The following is a 17,012-nucleotide window of genomic DNA, read 5'->3' as shown; positions in this document are numbered from 1 at the left end:
TTCATCAACAGCTTGTGATGAAAGTGTCAGCTTGGTGGTACTCTAAGGTAGAAGGCTATGGGTTCTAAGGTCCTACTCCAGAACTGGAGCAGATAATCTACAGTGACACTTCAATGTAGAGGAAGTGCTGCATTATTAGAGGTGCTGTCCTTCGGATAAGGGGTCAAACTACAGCCGTGCCTGTTTAAGTGGATGTAAAAGATCCCAAGAAGTTTCTCTAGTCAACATTCTGCCTTCAAGCAGTACTACCAAAAGCCTTGTGTGTAAATTGGCTGCCATAATAACTGCACTTCAGAAGTAATTAATCGGCTGTGTTTGGCGTTGGGATGTGATAGAGCAATATACAAATGCAAGCTCTTTCTTTCTATTAAAACAAGTAAATTATATCGGTTGGGCATTGAACAGCACGTATCCATTAATCTCCTCAACACATCCCTGTAGCTTTTAAACATGAGCCATGATTTTTAAAAGCATGTTGATGAAATTTAATCGTGTTACATTAAGTGCTTCATAATTCCCTGAGCCAGGTATGGCTCCTTTGTTGGGCTCTGAGATTATTGTGAGTTAAGCGGCAGTCGTCAAATACAAAACCATTTATTTCTAGCGTTCCTGACAATATTGATTTTCTCCAAGGAAAATGTATCCTTTCTCAACAATGTGAGGCAGAATGGAAAACAGCACTTGCTGCTTTGTGAAATCAAAACCAGTCTCTTAAGCAAAGTGGCTAGCATGAAGTATGTGTGTACGCACATTAATGTATTGAATATACTGAATGTCCCTACTGGGTTTGCTATAGTTACCAACCTATATGAAGTTCCCAGAAAATGAGAATTCCTATGGGTTTGATCTGGGTGAGTAGACATATACTGATCAAAGAGCAATCTGTAAAGGTTTCAGATTAATGGTTAAAATAGAAGCTGGTGGGAAAACTAGTCTAATCTTTCTGTCTATCATTTTGTTTGGGGTGAGGTGAATCTCAATAGGGGATCTGTGGAAGGTTCAGTTCTGAACGATATTAATTACAGGTAATACTAGCTAAGTGAGTAAGCTGTTGGCACAAAACTGTATTGACTTACATAAGGAGCATAGTGTTCACTGAATGAAGTTTACACTGATTGAACTCTTGATGAGTGGCCTCTACTGATTCACTGACACTTCAATCTTTACAATACATGCACAGACCGGAAATCAGGAATAGGCAGACACTGTGGAACATGAAAGGAGATAAATCCATAAGATGTATCTATAAGAATGCTACATGCATTACAAATAATTGCCAGATCTGGCGCTGTAGTCATATTTGGTAACTACAACGTAATGGGATTATCATAAAATGGCTAAGTTGTAGGCGGGCATCCTTTACCTGGTTTACGGTAATTTACCTGGTCAGGCAGCCTTTGCCACTGCACTGTGACCAATTCCAATCAGCGGTTTCGAATCGCTAATCCCCCCCCTCCAGTTCTGACTGGAGGAACTTATAATTAATGATATATTAAAAACGGACAAATGGTCTGGATGCAAGAAAGTCAATTTTTATTAAAACTAAAGAAACTACACCACACGATCAAAGTAATCACAGTAAAATTGCTTAACAGGGGAAGGCAGATGGCAAAACGAGGGATAAATGGCTACAATGTTAACCTTACAATCTTAGCAACATTTCCCTTAAATTACCACCCCTTTACTTCTCACTAGATTGTTTTGCTAGTGGGTCAGAAGCCTTGCTCACCTGCAGTCCAAAGAGTAAAAGAGATAAAAAGAGAGCCAGAGGACTTCCTGGGCTTAATCTTTATACCCTGGGAGTCCCTGCTGTTTTCGCGCTGAAAAGGTCCGTGCGCAATTTTGCGCCGAAAAGTCCGAATACACAAGAGAAGGGCTTTAACTTCCTCCATTCATACATGGAGACATCACATAGTAGAGTCAATTTCAATGAATGGATGTATGTAAACAACCCATTGTGCTTGCTGTCCGATGATTGGCTGATTCAAACGGGCTACTCCCCAGTGTAAACAAGCAGCTTGTAGGTTACCGGACCCACCCAATACCACAGGGTGACTGACAGCTCGGGCTCCATTCAAACTTACTACAGGGCAGCGCTGAGCTTTTCATATGCTAACAGCCTGTGTCCTTTTCTGCTGCCTTTTAAAATTCTGTTTCCATGAGGTCTGTTCAGCCATTTTTATGCCCTGGGCAATTTAAACAGTCCAAAACTCAAGAGTACATCTTTTAATAAAATGTACAATCTTAAAGTGTGCGATTTTCACAAAGTTCTTTGATTCCAGTGTCCAAGTGCTGCCTAGCTTACAAGCTTTTTAACGTAGCCTTTTGCGGTTCTGGGTATGTTTTAAAACATTGTCCAACCCAGAGACAATTTAAATCGCACAAGTCTTCGTCCATGATGTGGATTAATATTTCCCGATCTTCGGGTGCTGAGGGGATTTTGTGACCCCTACAAAGTCCAGGCAATGGAAATGAATTTAACATTCAAGGTTATAGAGTGTTCAGAAAAGACAGAGTGGATAGTAAAGGACGTGGTGTAGCCCTATATATCAGAGGCACCTGGGAGGTAAATGTGGGAAGGGACAAGCTACAAAATGAAGCTCTAGTTAGACCTCTCGAATATCCAATTTTAACGAGGGGTATGCTAGAGACCTTCAAGTCTTCATAAGAATGAGGACAATTTGCTCTGCGTGATAGGATTTTTATGTACAATCGGGAAAGTTATTCTAAAGGGTGACTTTGAGAAACCAAATATAAACTGGGAAAATCCAAGTGGTTTACAGTCAGAGTTGGTAAACATAATGTGCAGCTGCTTCATAACGGTCAAAGAAGCCACGAGAGGCAGTGTTCATTTTGACCTGGTATTCATTATTGACCCAGACAACATATAGGAAATGGAAGCCCTGGCAACCCTGAGGGATAGCGACCATAAGGTGATCATGTTCAGCACGGTCTGGGAGTCAGATATAACTAAGATCAGGAGTCAAGGATATCATTGTATAAGGGCTAAATTCAAAGAAATGAGGGAACAACTAAAGCAAATGGACTGTGGTAGGTTGCTCAACAATACTACAATAATGAGCAAAGTATAATGCTGCTGAGCATGCAGGATCAATACGTTCCTAAAACCCACAGCTCAAATGTAAAATGCTAAACAAATGTGACTCTAATTTATTTAAGAACCAGAGTTAAAGTGAAATAATGAGGAAAAACCAACTCTGACTCTAAATTACTTGGATTTTCCTAGTTTATATTTGGTTGATTTAAGTCACTGTTATCCAATATGTGGCTAATTGAAAATCCAGATTAGGCTAATTGCATTTTTGATTAGGAAATAAAAAGTGAGTAATGGACACCATTGTTGGGCATGTGATCGCAATACTCATATTCACACGGCGTATACATGTGTATTTTAACCTTTTTGTGCATTTGTTGGTAAAATAGTAAGATGAAGAGTAGAATGTTTTCTGATTGTTGTGTGTGTAGATGTTTGTTCAGTAAATATACACATGTGAAGTGCATTTACCTGTATTGTGTGTAAGGCGTTTTCTACTAAAATTAGTGCATGTGGCTCAAACAGTGTTGCTATAGCCATACTAGTCAGCACTGTTTTAAGTCTCCCTTTTGAATAACTATTCAATTCTACAAATCTTGTAGGGAGAGAGGGGATAGGGTCCACTTGGATAAATATAAGAAAATGCAGAAACATGCTAAAAGGGTGATCAGAGAGGAAAGAGGAATGTGGAAAATAAAGCTTAGCAGCTGAGATTACAGTAACAACAGTAGAAAATTCTTTCAGTACTACAACAGTATAAAGGCAGTCAGAAAGAGATGAAACCATAAAAGATGCAATGAGGAAGGAATGAAATAAGGTTCCACAGTTTAAATTGTTCAATTTCTGGGCAGAGAGGTTGATTGGCATTGTATTAACAATTATCACGTCGGTAAAAAGATACTTTTAATGTTTGTGAATCTATACCTCTAGATCCCTTTGCACTTCTACTCCATTTAGTCTCTTATTTTCCAAGGAGAAGGTAGCCTCCTTATTCCTCCTACCAAAATGCATCACCTCACACTTATTATTTGTCATTTACATGCCCATTCTACAACTTTGTTTATGGTAAAATTAACATCACTTTCCCGTATTTTTTCCGGCTTTAAACAATTTTCGGAATTAAAAAAAAATTCTCCTATTTTTGTTTCTGACAAAGGCAACCTTCGTTGCCCCAGGCGGTTTGAATTCTTCAGCAGACAAATGTGCTAATTGGGTTGGCCTGTAGAAAGTGAGGTGCCTCAACTTTTCTAAAAATATAAACCTGACGCCAGAAATCTAATTTTCAAAAGTAAGATCCAATTTTCCCCACTTTTTATGTTATTAAGGTTTTTATGAACTTTCATCAGCAACAAGACTAAAACCATAAATTCACCCTGGTGCAATATTGGATTTAGTAAAAAGTAGCTAATAAAAGTAAGTTAAACTTGTGTTAATCACTCTTCTTCCTTCTGCTAAAATGCTTCACCTAAATACTGAAAGCCTGATCTTACAAACCCATCTGCAGTAGGATCATTTTATTTTAAAAAGCGGATTCACGTACAGCTCAAAATTCGCACAAACTCGTTTCTCATTTCCTCTCCTAAAACATGTCGCTGCCATCTGACAGCAACAAAGTCCCTTCTTACTCACTTGTTGCAGGTAAAACTCAGCGACTCACTCACCTGTAACAGGCTTAATAAGATGAGATGCACGTGGTTTATCTATCGATCTCTCCCACCGATTTTTAAAGCTTTGTCCAGCCCCATAGCGGTGGCTGGCTGCACTGAACTGGCCCGCTCTGGAATGGCCGTGCTCTGATTTGTCCCGCTCAGAATGGCCCTGCTTAGTAATGACCCCACTCCGATTTGCCCCGCTCAGACTGGCCCCGCTCCGGAATGGCTACACTCAGGAATGGCCCCACTCCAATTTGCCCCGCTCAGGAATGGCCCCACTCCGATTTACCCCACTCCAATTTGCCCCGCTCAGGAATGGCCCCACTCTGATTTTCCCCACTCCGATTTGCCCCGCTCAGGAATGGCTCCACTCTGATTTACCCCACTCCGATTTGCCCCACTCAGGAATGGCTCCACTCTGATTTACCCCACTCCGATTTGCCCCGCTCAGGAATGGCTCTACTCTGATTTACCCCACTCCAATTTGCCCCGCTCAGGAATAGCTCCACTCTGATTTACCCCACTCCGATTTGGCCCGCTCAGGAATGGCTCCACTCTGATTTACCCCACTCCGATTTGGCCCGCTCAGGAATGGCTCCACTCCGATTTACCCCACTCCGATTTGCCCCGCTCAGGAATGGCCCCACTCTGATTTGCCCCACTCAGGAATGGCCTCACTCTGACTTGCCCCACTCAGTAAAGGACCCACTCTGATTTGCCCCACTCAGGAAAGGCCCCACTCTGATTTGCCCCACTCAGGAAAGGCCCCACTCTGATTTGCCCCACTCAGGAAAGGCCCCACTCAGAAAGGCCCCACTCAGGAAAGGCCCCACTCTGATTTGCCCCACTCAGGAAAGGCCCCACTCAGAAAGGCCCCACTCAGGAAAGGCCCCACTCTGATTTGCCCCACTCAGGAAAGGCCCCACTCTGATTTGCCCCACTCAGGAAAGGCCCCACTCTGATTTGCCCCACTCAGTAAAGGACCCACTCTGATTTGCCCCACTCAGGAAAGGCCCCGCTCCAATTTGCCCTGATCAGGAATGGCCCCACTCTGACTTGCCCCGCTCAGAAAGGCCCCACTCAGGAAAGGCCCCACTCAGGAAAGGCCCCGCTCTGATTTGCCGCGCTCAGGAAAAGGTCCCATTCAAGAAAGACCCTGTTCAAAAAAGGCCCCACTCAAGAAAGGCCCAGCTCCGATTTGCCCGCACAGGAATGGCCCCACTCTGATTTGCCCCACTCAGGAATGGCCCCACTCTGACTTGCCCCACTCAGGAATGGCCCCACTCTGATTTGCCCCACTCAGGAATGGCCCTGTAGGGTGCTCAAAATTCCCACATTCCCCAAAAGTTATGGATAAAGGGACCCTGCATGGACAAGTTGTTAAAAAAAAGGGTACCCAAAATGGCTTCTGTAATCTCGTGACCAAAAGTACAGGATTTTAAAAGCAATGCCCTGCAGAAAAGACAGGCACTTTTTCAAACCTGAAACGAAACTTAAAATGCATGAATCTGTGAAGAGACTTTGCCTTGAAACAGATCAAGTTAGAATGGGCCTAAATCGAGGTCATTAGGTTTCTGCGTATTTAATCGGTAACAGCTCACAGGTAGTTGTCAAGTCAGGAAACCCGATTAAGTTTCATAAATGACAAACAGCCAGGACATTGAGGCCATTAAACACAGAGACAACCACTCCAGAAGTCGTTAAAGTAAATGGCTATAATCATTTTAAACAAGCCCGCCAAAAGTTAGACAAAGGACTGATCTGATTTGGCGCACAGATAAGGAATGAAGAATCGGGTATAATTGTAGGCCCATCGGTAGTGATCGCTCTCTTGCTCTGGCCCCCTTATCATTTGGCTTTTGGTCTGCTGCCTCTCGTTCTCGTGCCCTGGCCTCGTGGCGGGCTCTCTTCTCGCTCCCCACGCCGCTCAACACCAAGGATGCCCATTACTACACCGAGGGCTAAACGCGGGAGGAGAACGAGACCCGAATTAGAAAACACACAGGACACACAGGCCACAAACGGGCAGACGAGACGAGACGAGACGAAGAATACGGTAAACCGATAGGGGCAGAGAAAGATGCATTGGGGGCCAAACGCCTAGTTATAAACTGGCATTCGAAGCATGGATAGCAGCATCCATGACGAATAAACTGGCGTTCGAAGGATGGGTAGTAAAATCAGTTCAACAGTGTAAACCACCAACCGAGCCCCAACCATTTTAGAAACCCGCCAGCGACTAAACCGCCCGAGGAAGAAGAAGAAGATGAAGACGCGACTCGACGATGACATTAGCTGAGGAAAAGGAGGGTGATTCGCACAAACAACTTCAGCGCCGCGCCCTGTGACCACGTGACGATGAGGTACCCCAAAGGACAGCAAGAGCGAACATCAAAACCCCACCAATTAAAGCAACAGGTTTCAAATTGGTGAGCATGAATTCCTGGCCTCTCATAGCTTAATCTAGTTAGGTATAGGGGGTGGGATAGGGATAAGGGGATTTTTAATGTATTTGTTTCCCTCGATGTGCCGTGTGTTCCCCATTCCCATATAAGTGTATTATTTTTATATGCCTGTAACTATATCAGTGATTCTCAGTAGTATTGTGTCTTATTCTGTCTTTAATAACATTTTGGTTTTCTTGCACCAAACCACTTGTCTACTCGATTTTCTGTATCGAAAGATTATGCCCCCTAGTTCTAGTCTCACCCATCAGTGGAAACATCCTCACCGCATCCACCCGATCAAGCCCCCTCACAATCTTATATGTTTCGATAAGATCGCCTCTCATTCTTCTGAATGCCAATGAGTAGAGGCCCAACCTACTCAACCTTTCCTCATACGTCAACCCCCTCATCTCCGGAATCAACCGAGTGAACCTCCTCTGAACTGCCTCGAGAGCAAGTATATCCTTTCTTAAATACGGAAACCAAAACTGTACGCAGTATTCCAGGTGTGGCCTCACCAGTACCCTGTATAACTGCAGCAAGACTTCCCTGCTTTTATACTCCAACCACCTAGCAATAAAAGCCAAGATTCCATTTGCCTTCCTGATCACCTGCTGTACCTGCATACTAACCTTCTGTGTTTCAAGCACCAGGACCCCCAGATCCCTTTGTACTGTAGCACTTTGCAGTTTCTTTCCATTTAGATAATAACTTGCTCTTTGATTTTTTCTGCCAAAGTGCATAACCTCACACTTTCCAACAGTATATTCCATCTACCAAATTTCTGCCCACTCACTTAGCCTTGTCTATGTCCTTTTGCAGGTTTTTTATGTCCTCCTCACTCACTGCTTTCCCTCCCATCTTTGTATCGTCGGCAAACTTGGATACGTTGCACTTGGTCCCTTCCTCCAAATCGTTAATATAGATTGTAAAGAGTTGTGGTCCCAGCTCTGACCCCTACGGAACACCACTAGTCACTGATTGCCAACCCGAGAATGAACCATATATCCCAACTCTCTGTTTTCTGTTAGATAGCCAATCTTCCACCTATGCCAATATATTACCCCCAATCCCGTAATTTTTTTATCTTGTGCAGTAATCTTTTGTGTGGCACCTTGTCAAATGCCTTTTGGAAGTCCAAATACACCACATCCACTGGTTCCCCTTTATCCACCCTGTTTGTTACGTTCACAAAGAATTAGAGCAAATTTGTCAAACATGACTTCCCCTTCATAAAACCAGGCTGACTCTGTCCGATTAAGTTACAGGCTACTAAAAGGCTAATGGAATGCTAGCCTTTATATCTAGAGGACTAGAATACAAGGGGGTAGAAGTTATGCTGCAGCTATACAAAGCCCTGGCTAGACCACACCTGGAGTACTGTGAGCAGTTCTGGGCACCACACCTTATGAAGGATATATTGGCCTTGGAGGGAGGGGAGCATAGGTTTATCAGAATGATACACGGACTCCAAGGGTTAAGTTACGAGGAGAGATTACACAAATTAGGATTGTATTCCCTAGAATTTAGAAGGTTAAGGGGTGATCTGATCAAAGTTTTCAAGATATTAAGGCAGACAGATAGGGTAGATAGAGAGAAACTATTTCTGCTGGTTGGAGATTCTAGGACTAGGGGGCATAGTCTAAAAATTAGAGCAAGGCCTTTCAGGAATGAAATTAGGGAAAGCTTCTACACACAAAGGGTGGTAGAAGTTTGGAACTCTCTTCCGCAAATGGCAATTGATGCTAGATCAATTGTTAATTTTAAATCTGAGATTGATAGCTTTTTGTTAACCAAAGGTATTAAGGGATATAGGCCAAAGGCAGGTATATGGAGTTAGGCCGCAGATCAGCCATGATCTCCTTGAGAGGCTGAATGGTCTACCCCTGTTCCTATGTTCCTAGGTGCATCAATTGGTGCCTTCAATGCAATATGGGTTCCATCGATGGTCCCAATCACTTTGGGGAATCCAGCAATCCTATAAAATACAAGGGCCTAGAAATTCAGTTGTTTGTGCCAGCCGCTAGCGCCTTAAGAGGAGGAGAAGTGGGGCGATAAGCGGCTAGCACCCGAACGCGGCGTGATCTGCGCCTCTCACGAAATTCAGTTAAGATTTAGCGGTGGCGCAAAACCTTTGCACGCGCTCAGCTGCGTGCGCAGATCCTGACGTCATTTCATGGTGCAACGCCCTTTGTGCGCCCCAAACCGGAAATTCAGTGGCGCCGCCCTTCTTTGCGCCTGGCGCCCCCAGCGACTGGTAGAGGGGAATGGTTCCCAGTCGCTTCAGGGCGCGGAGGGCGCTATTTAAAGGGGACTCCTCCTGCATTATAAGTGGCAGCCACTTTGTGCCAATCCTTCTGTGTGAGAGAGAGATATTTGGAGAGAGACAAAGGCAGAGAGCTTTCTGCTTTGACTCAGCGCTCGCACCAGTACTTGTGGCTTCAGGCCAGAGCTTTGCACTTGGATTTAACTTTCAGTGCCATAGCCTTGAGTCGATACATCTAATGGGGGCTGCAATGGGTGGAGACGTTGGCTTACTGCATTGCATTCAAGGGGCTCAGAGACGCCGTGAGAGAGTGCCAGTCATGGCCAGACGGAGAAGGGCCAACAGGCGTTGGCAAAGGAGGCCTTACCCACCCAGGGTATACCGCCAGCAGTTCTCATATCTGAACATGTCTGAGGAGCAGTGTGTTCGGAGGCTGCAATTCAGAAGGGAGGTGGTCACTGAGATCTGCCACCTGCTTCGCAGAGATCTGCAGCCACAGCTGAGGAGCAGGACGTCTCTGTCGGTGGCAGTGAAGGTGACGGTGGCTTTCAACTTCTATGCCACCGGCTCCTTCCAATCCGCTACTGGGGACATTGCCAACATCTCCCAGTTCGCGGTACATTGCTGCATCCACCAGGTGACCAATGCTCTTTTCAGAAGGAGACATCAGTACATCTCCTTCCCCATGACCCTGGACAAGCAGCAAGAGCGTGCAATGGGATTTGGAAGAACAGCAGCCTTCTCCATGGTCCTGGGCGTAGAACTGATGAACCAGCAATGGTCAGGCCTTGCTTCAGGGCTGCAGTGTGCAGGGCGTGCCAGCCAAACAATTCCACCCTCCCCCTTTAAGAGCTGACCGGCGCCTGACTGCCTGCCTTCAATCAGCAACTCGCCACACCTGCGCTGCGCCTGCCCTCGGTGTTAGCACCCCGGATCGCTGGCTTAGCGCCTAATGATAGTCGTGCATCACCTGCTTTAGCGCAGCAGCAACCTCTTGGGGCGATGCAACTGAATATCGGCGAAGGTGGCGCTAAGTTGCGCCGGGCGCAAAATTTAGCAAACGCCCGGCTGTAGCGCCCCAAACGTGGCTATACTGAATTTCTAGGCCAAGGTGCCTCTCCTTTTGCTGCTAAGTGGACAAGTCAAAGTCGATGAACTCAGAAGCCCTTCGGAATATGACATCTGTGACCTGGTGAATGCAGCCCTCGCAGCGCTCTGGGTGATGTTTGAAATGTCACCGGTGCCTGACTGAAATGACCCACCTGCAAAGAGGCTCAGTGCTGTGGTTACCTTCATGGACACTGACAAGGCAATGCGGGTCTTCGAGTGTGTTTGAAGGTCGTCCTTTAACATGTCACATAGTCGGCCGATTGCCTCTTTACTAAAGCGCAGCCTCCTGACACACAACTCCTCCGACATCATCACCAAGACAGCCTCGCCCTGTACGCTCTCTGGGGTGGGTAGTAGTTCCTCCTGATCAGGCGACAGTCATGGTTCCTCACTCTTCTTTCTTGTTCCCTGGTGCGTTCAACTCTATGTGCCAGAATCACACGTCAAGAGGCATGTTTCTCCCTCACAGGCTTCCTCTTTAAACAGATGCAGTACATATAGGGAAAAAATGGAAAGAGTTGTAAAAGTCATATTAATAAAGTGAGTGGGTAGGAATTCATGGTGGCCGCCCGTTATACGCAGCACCCGATAAATATCACCGCCCGAGACAAATTTCTAGGACTTTAAAAAATTTTACAAAGTCATACATACGGATGTGAACATTTTAAACAACATATAAATGTTAACATTTAAAACATTCATATATTCTGGCATAATTATTTTAAAAATTAATGTAACTGTGAAAAAAATCATTTTTAAAGTCATTTTCAAATTTTTTAAAATGAAATCTAATTGAATAGAATGCTTACCTAATTCACAGCAAAATTCCCTCTGTAAATTGCCTATAATCCTCAGAACACCCCAATGCCTCTCTTTTGAGATCCAAAAGCACTAAAATATTTAACAAATATTAATAAGAGTTGTTAAAAACTTCAATGAGGATTTGTCCTAAAAATTTCACTTCCACAGCTTTTACAATCCCATTTTCCAGGACACCCATCTGACTTTGAGGTCTTCTTCCTGGTTCTTTATCCAAAATGCAGGTTGCACACATGCTGTTATCTACCGTAGCAGTTTCTTATGGAACTGCTGGGCAGTAGTTGGGCAAATAGCCCACTCTGCGCCAGCAGTGCTTGATTTACAGGTGGATCTGCCCTAGTGAGAATGTGGAAACCCGGAACCTGTGGGGCCATTCACAGCACCTACGACACAGGCCTCGTAAAATCCGGGCCATTGTTTTTGTTCCTACTTTTGTAAATAGTTGTTCAAATTTCTAAGACAATTGAACGTTGCAATAAAACTGTTGCAAGTTTACTTAACAATTTGTTGGAAGTTCAAAGTATAGTTTAACATTTTTTGAAAAATCTTGTATTTATTTTTTAGCAATTTTCTCCTGTTCCCCTGGTGCAGGATCATCTCCTTCAATGGGATCCTCTCCTGGTATGTTCAGTTTCAGACCTTGCACCATTGCATAATTGTGTAGCACATGATGACTATCCTGACTACTCTGTCTGGGGAGTATTGGAGGACACCTCCCGACCTGTCCAAACATCTCAGCTCTGCTTCTGGTGGATGAATGTACCTGATTGAACCTCCCTTCTGATTTGGTCTGGGAGACACAAAAAGGGGTCATCAGCCACAGCAGCAGGGGTAAGCCTTGTCATCGATTATCCATTGATCCACAGGGCCCTCGTCCCAGAGCTTGTGTGCGATTGCTGAGTTGCAAACAATGAAAGCATCATGCCAGGCAACTGCACTTCGATGTGCAGTAGATGTTGTATATATGGACTTTTGGAAGGCATTCAACAAAGTGCCACACAGGAGGCTTATTAAGAAGTAATAATAATAATGTCTTCGGTTCTGACTTATTCCACGTGGATTCCAACTAAACTTCCACCCTTTGTGTTTTGGATACACCCAGGATTACAAATATCTCCAAGATATTCAGCGTTCCTCGAACTACTGCTGTCGCCGCATCTTGAGATCCACACTCAACGCCATGCGCCGCCACATGAACACTCTCGACCTCTCGCTTCAGCAGCACCGACGCACTCTATCTCAAAGCTGTCTGGGTCCACAGTTCCATTTCATCCTTCGACTCATCCGACACTTTAACAAATAACTTTTTTTCTTCCTTTCTGATGTCAAGCATCGCAAACTTCATCAACTCTTGGACACCAACGCCCCCCCGGAACCTTTTTCCCCTTCAATTTCCCCTGACCCCATCTCTTCTTCCAATCTCACCCCTGCCGTGTTTTCACTATCCCCTCTGACCTTCCCCTCTCTGACCCTGAACGATCAGTCCTCAGCAAAGGCCTGAGCTTCATCCCCTTACGCCCCCATCTCAATGAATTTCGAGCTCAGCACGATGCTGAGCTCTTTTTCCGTCGCCTTCATCTCCGTGCCCACTTCTTTGACCAGGAGTCTTCCCCCCGCACAGCTGATCCTTTCTCCTGCTTTCAAAATTCTCGTTCTACCCAGACCCCTCCCTCTGGCCTCTTACCCTCTCTAGATCTTTTCATTGCTAACTGCTGACATGACATCAGCCGTCTCAATTTCTCTGCTCCCCTCTCTCACTCCAACCTACCTCCCTCTGAACTTGCAGCACTCCATTCTCTCAGATCCAACCTTAACATTATCATTAAACCTGCTGATAAGGGTGGTGCTGTTGTTGTTTGGCGAACCAACCTCTACCATGCGGAAGCTGAACGCCAACTCTTCGACACCTCCTCCTACCGCCGCCTGGACCATGACCCCACTAGCAAACATCAGGCCATTGTTTCCAAGACTGTCACTGACCTCATCTCCTCTGGAGATCTTCCCTCCATGGCCGCCAACCTCATAGTCCCCCAACCCCGCACAGCCCGCTTCTACCTCCTTCCCAAGATCCACAAACAGGACTGCCCTGGTAGACCCATCGTTTCAGCCTGTTCTTGCCCCATGGAACTTATCTCTCCCTATCTCGACTCTATTTTTTCTCCCCTTGTCCAGTCTCTTCCCACCTACATTCGCAATTCTTCCAACGCCCTCCGTCACTTTAACAGTTTCCAGTTTCCTGGCCCCAACCGCTTCCTTTTCACTATGGACGTCCAATCCCTCTACACCTCCATCCTCCACCAGGACAGCCTGAGGGCGCTCCGCTTCTTCCTTGAACAGAAGCCCAACCAGTCCCCATCCACCACCACCCTCCTCCGCCTGGCTGAACTTGTTCTCACATTGAACAACTTCTCCTCTGACTCCACTCACTGCCTCCAAATTAAAGGTGTTGCTATGGGAACCCACATGGGTCCTAGCTATGCCTGCCTTTTCATGGGATATGTGGAACACTCTTTGTTCCAGTCCTACTCAGGTCCCCTCCCTCACCTCTTTTTCTGGTACATCGATGACTGTATCGGTGCCATCTCCTGCTCTCGCCCTGAACTTGATAAGTTCATTCACTTTACTTCCAATTTCCACCCTTCCCTCACCCTCTGTATTCGCTGCTCACGATGTGGTCTCCTCTACATTGGGGAGACCAAACGCAGATTGGGCGACCGCTTTGCGGAACATCTCTGTTCAGACCCTGAGCTTCCGGTTGCTTGTCACTTTAATTCACCGCTTCACTCCCACTCTGATCTCTCTGTCCTTGGCCTATTACATTGTTCCAATGTAGCTCAACGTAAGCTCGAGGAACAGCACCTCATCTTTCAATTAGGCACTTTAAAGCCTTCTGGCCTCAACATTGAATTCAACAATTTCAAACTATAACCCCTGCCCCCATTTTTCATGTTGTATTATTTTGCCATTCCCATTTGCAACATTTTATCTTTCCTGCCTCTTACAAAAGCACAGTATATTCCTTCAATTCCTTCCTCCCCTCCTGTCTCTGCACCTTCTTAATATCTGTTACATATCCAGCTTTTTCCAGTTCTGATGAAGGGTCCCAGACCTGAAACGTTAACTCTGTTTCTCTCTCCACGGATGCTGCCTGGCCTGCTGAATTTTTCCAGCGTTTTCTGTTGTTATTTCAGATTTCCAGCATCTGCAGTATTTTGCTATTATATTAGGCTTATTAAGAAGATGGAAGTCCATGGAATTAAGGGGGAAGTGGCGGTATGGATACAAAATTGGCTCAGTGACAGGAAGCGAAGGGTGGTGGGAGATGGAGTTTTTCAGACAGGGAGGTGGTTTTCAGTGGTCTTCCCCAAGGGTCAGTTTTGGATCTATTATTCATTTAAATTTTTATTATCGACCTAGACTCGGGTGTAGGGAGCAGCATTATAAAGTTTGCAGATGATACAAAACTTTTCAAAGTAGTAGCTGGTGATGAGGATAGGCTTCAGGATGACATAGACAAGACGATGAAATGGGCAGAAGCATGGCAAATGGAGTTCAATGCGGAGATGTATGAAGTGATGCACTTTGGGAGGACTAATATGGAAAGACAGTATACGATAAATGGCACATTTTTGAAAAGTGTAGATGAGCAGAGAGACCTTGGTGTCCACATACACAAATCCTTAAAGGGGGCACGGCAAGTTGATAAGGTGGTTAGAAAAGCATATGGGTTATTCGGGTTTATAAATAGAGGAATAGAATATAAAAACAAAGGGATCATGCTAGAACTTTATAAATCACTGGTTAGGCCTCAGCTGGAGAATTGTGGACAACTTTGGGCACCACACTTCAGGAAAGGCCGTAGAAAGGGTGCTGAACATGGCGCTGTAGAATAGCGACGTGTCTTTGTGAGCTCCCACAGCCTATTGTGGAAGTGATCGGGGAGTAAAAACATTCCATTGTAGTAATACATATGGCAAATAAAATTGATTTGATTTGAGGGGGTTTACCAGGATGTTACCAGGATGAGGGACTTCAGTTATGAGGAGAGGTTGGAAAAGTTAGGACTGTTCTACTTGGAACAGAAAAGGTTAAGAGGTGACCTAATAGAAGTTTTCAAGATGATGAGAGGTTTTGATAGAGTAGATAAAGAAAAACTATTCCCTCTGTCAAGTGGGCCAATAAGGTCATAGATTCAAAATCATTGGCAAAAGATCCAGAGGGGAGATGAGGAGAAATTCTTTCACACAGAGAGTTGCTGGGATCTGGAATGTTCTACTGGGTTACGGGCAAAATGTGGGGATGTGGGACTAAGCATGACAGCGCTTTCAAAGAGGCAGCACAGGCACGAAGGGCCGAATGGCCTCCCTCTGTGCTGTAAGTTGCTATGATCCTATGGGGGAAAAATTCAGTATTGCCCCATTTGGGGCGCCATTATCGGCCGTGCGCAAAGTTTAGTGCCTGGCGCTAATTATCGCCTCTGACAGCAAACTTGGCTTTTATCGCCCCTGTAGGTGATTGGAGCGCTAAATCAGGCGCTTCACACCTGTCTTAAGGCGCAAAGGCCAAGGAGCAAGGCGCTACCTCAGAGCGCTGGCGAAGCAAGGAAGGGCAAATCAAAATAAACCTGCAAAGTGCTGCTCAGTACTCAAAACTCCTTCACACAGAGTTGAATCTCTCCAGAAGTCTCTCTCTCTCTCTCTCAGAATGCGTGGTGCAAAAATGTCACCGACAAAAAAAGGCAGGAAGCGGTCGCCTTTAAATAGCGCCCCCGTAGTCCCTTTCTGACAGCATAACGCTCCCCTCAACCTGTCGTTGCTAGCGGCAGGTGGTAAGGCAGGGGGCGCCCCTCAATATCCGGTGCGGGGCGCTAATGGGGCGTTGCGCACTCAACTGACGTCACAATCTGCCGGCGCAGGAGATCGTGGCGGTAGTGTTTAGCGCTGCCGAAAAATGTCTAGTTAATTTCGCGAGCGGCGCAAACATCACCGCACCCAGGCACTAGTTGCTTTGCGCCTCATTAGTGCCCTCTTAAGGCGCTAACGGGAAGCGCAAACAACTGAATTTTTCCCCCCATGATTCTATATGCAGCCAGACATCACAAATCACCTGAATGTTGAGGGCACGGTAGCCCTTTCTGTTCATCTAACTATGTGGGTTCTGAAGGGAAACTTTTAGTGCCATATGCATTCCATTGATAGCGTCCAGCATTCTGGGAAAATCAGCAATCTGTTAAATACTTAATGCCGGCTGCCTTTGCTCTTCTGCAGACATTCCAAATTTAATGAACGCCCCCTCCATATGGAGCAAGGCATCAGTTACCTGCGGCATGCAGGCCCTCACTTCTTCTTGACTAATCCTGCACAACTCCCCCGTGGATGCCTGGAAGGACCCAGACCCATGGAAGTTGAGAGCTGTGGTCACCTTCATCCCATGTTAAGGCTCTGCAGCATGTGGACCGGGGCTCTAAGTCCTCACGAAGCAAATCGCATAGTTATCCTTTGGCTTCCTCTGTAAAGCAAAGCCATTGTGCAATCATCTCCTCAGACATCTCTTCGAATGTCAGTTGAGGCCTATAAGCTCTCTGTGCCAAGTACCTGGGCGTGGAGTGGTGTCTCTGCTGGTGATGCCTCACTCTCCAGTCTCCTTTTTTAATTCATTCATGG

This window comes from Somniosus microcephalus, chromosome 5, assembly GCF_052327205.1.
Source record: "Somniosus microcephalus isolate GS21.2 chromosome 5, FLI_Smic_1.0, whole genome shotgun sequence".
Lineage (NCBI taxonomy): Eukaryota > Metazoa > Chordata > Chondrichthyes > Squaliformes > Somniosidae > Somniosus > Somniosus microcephalus.
This window is presented reverse-complemented; position numbering follows the sequence as displayed.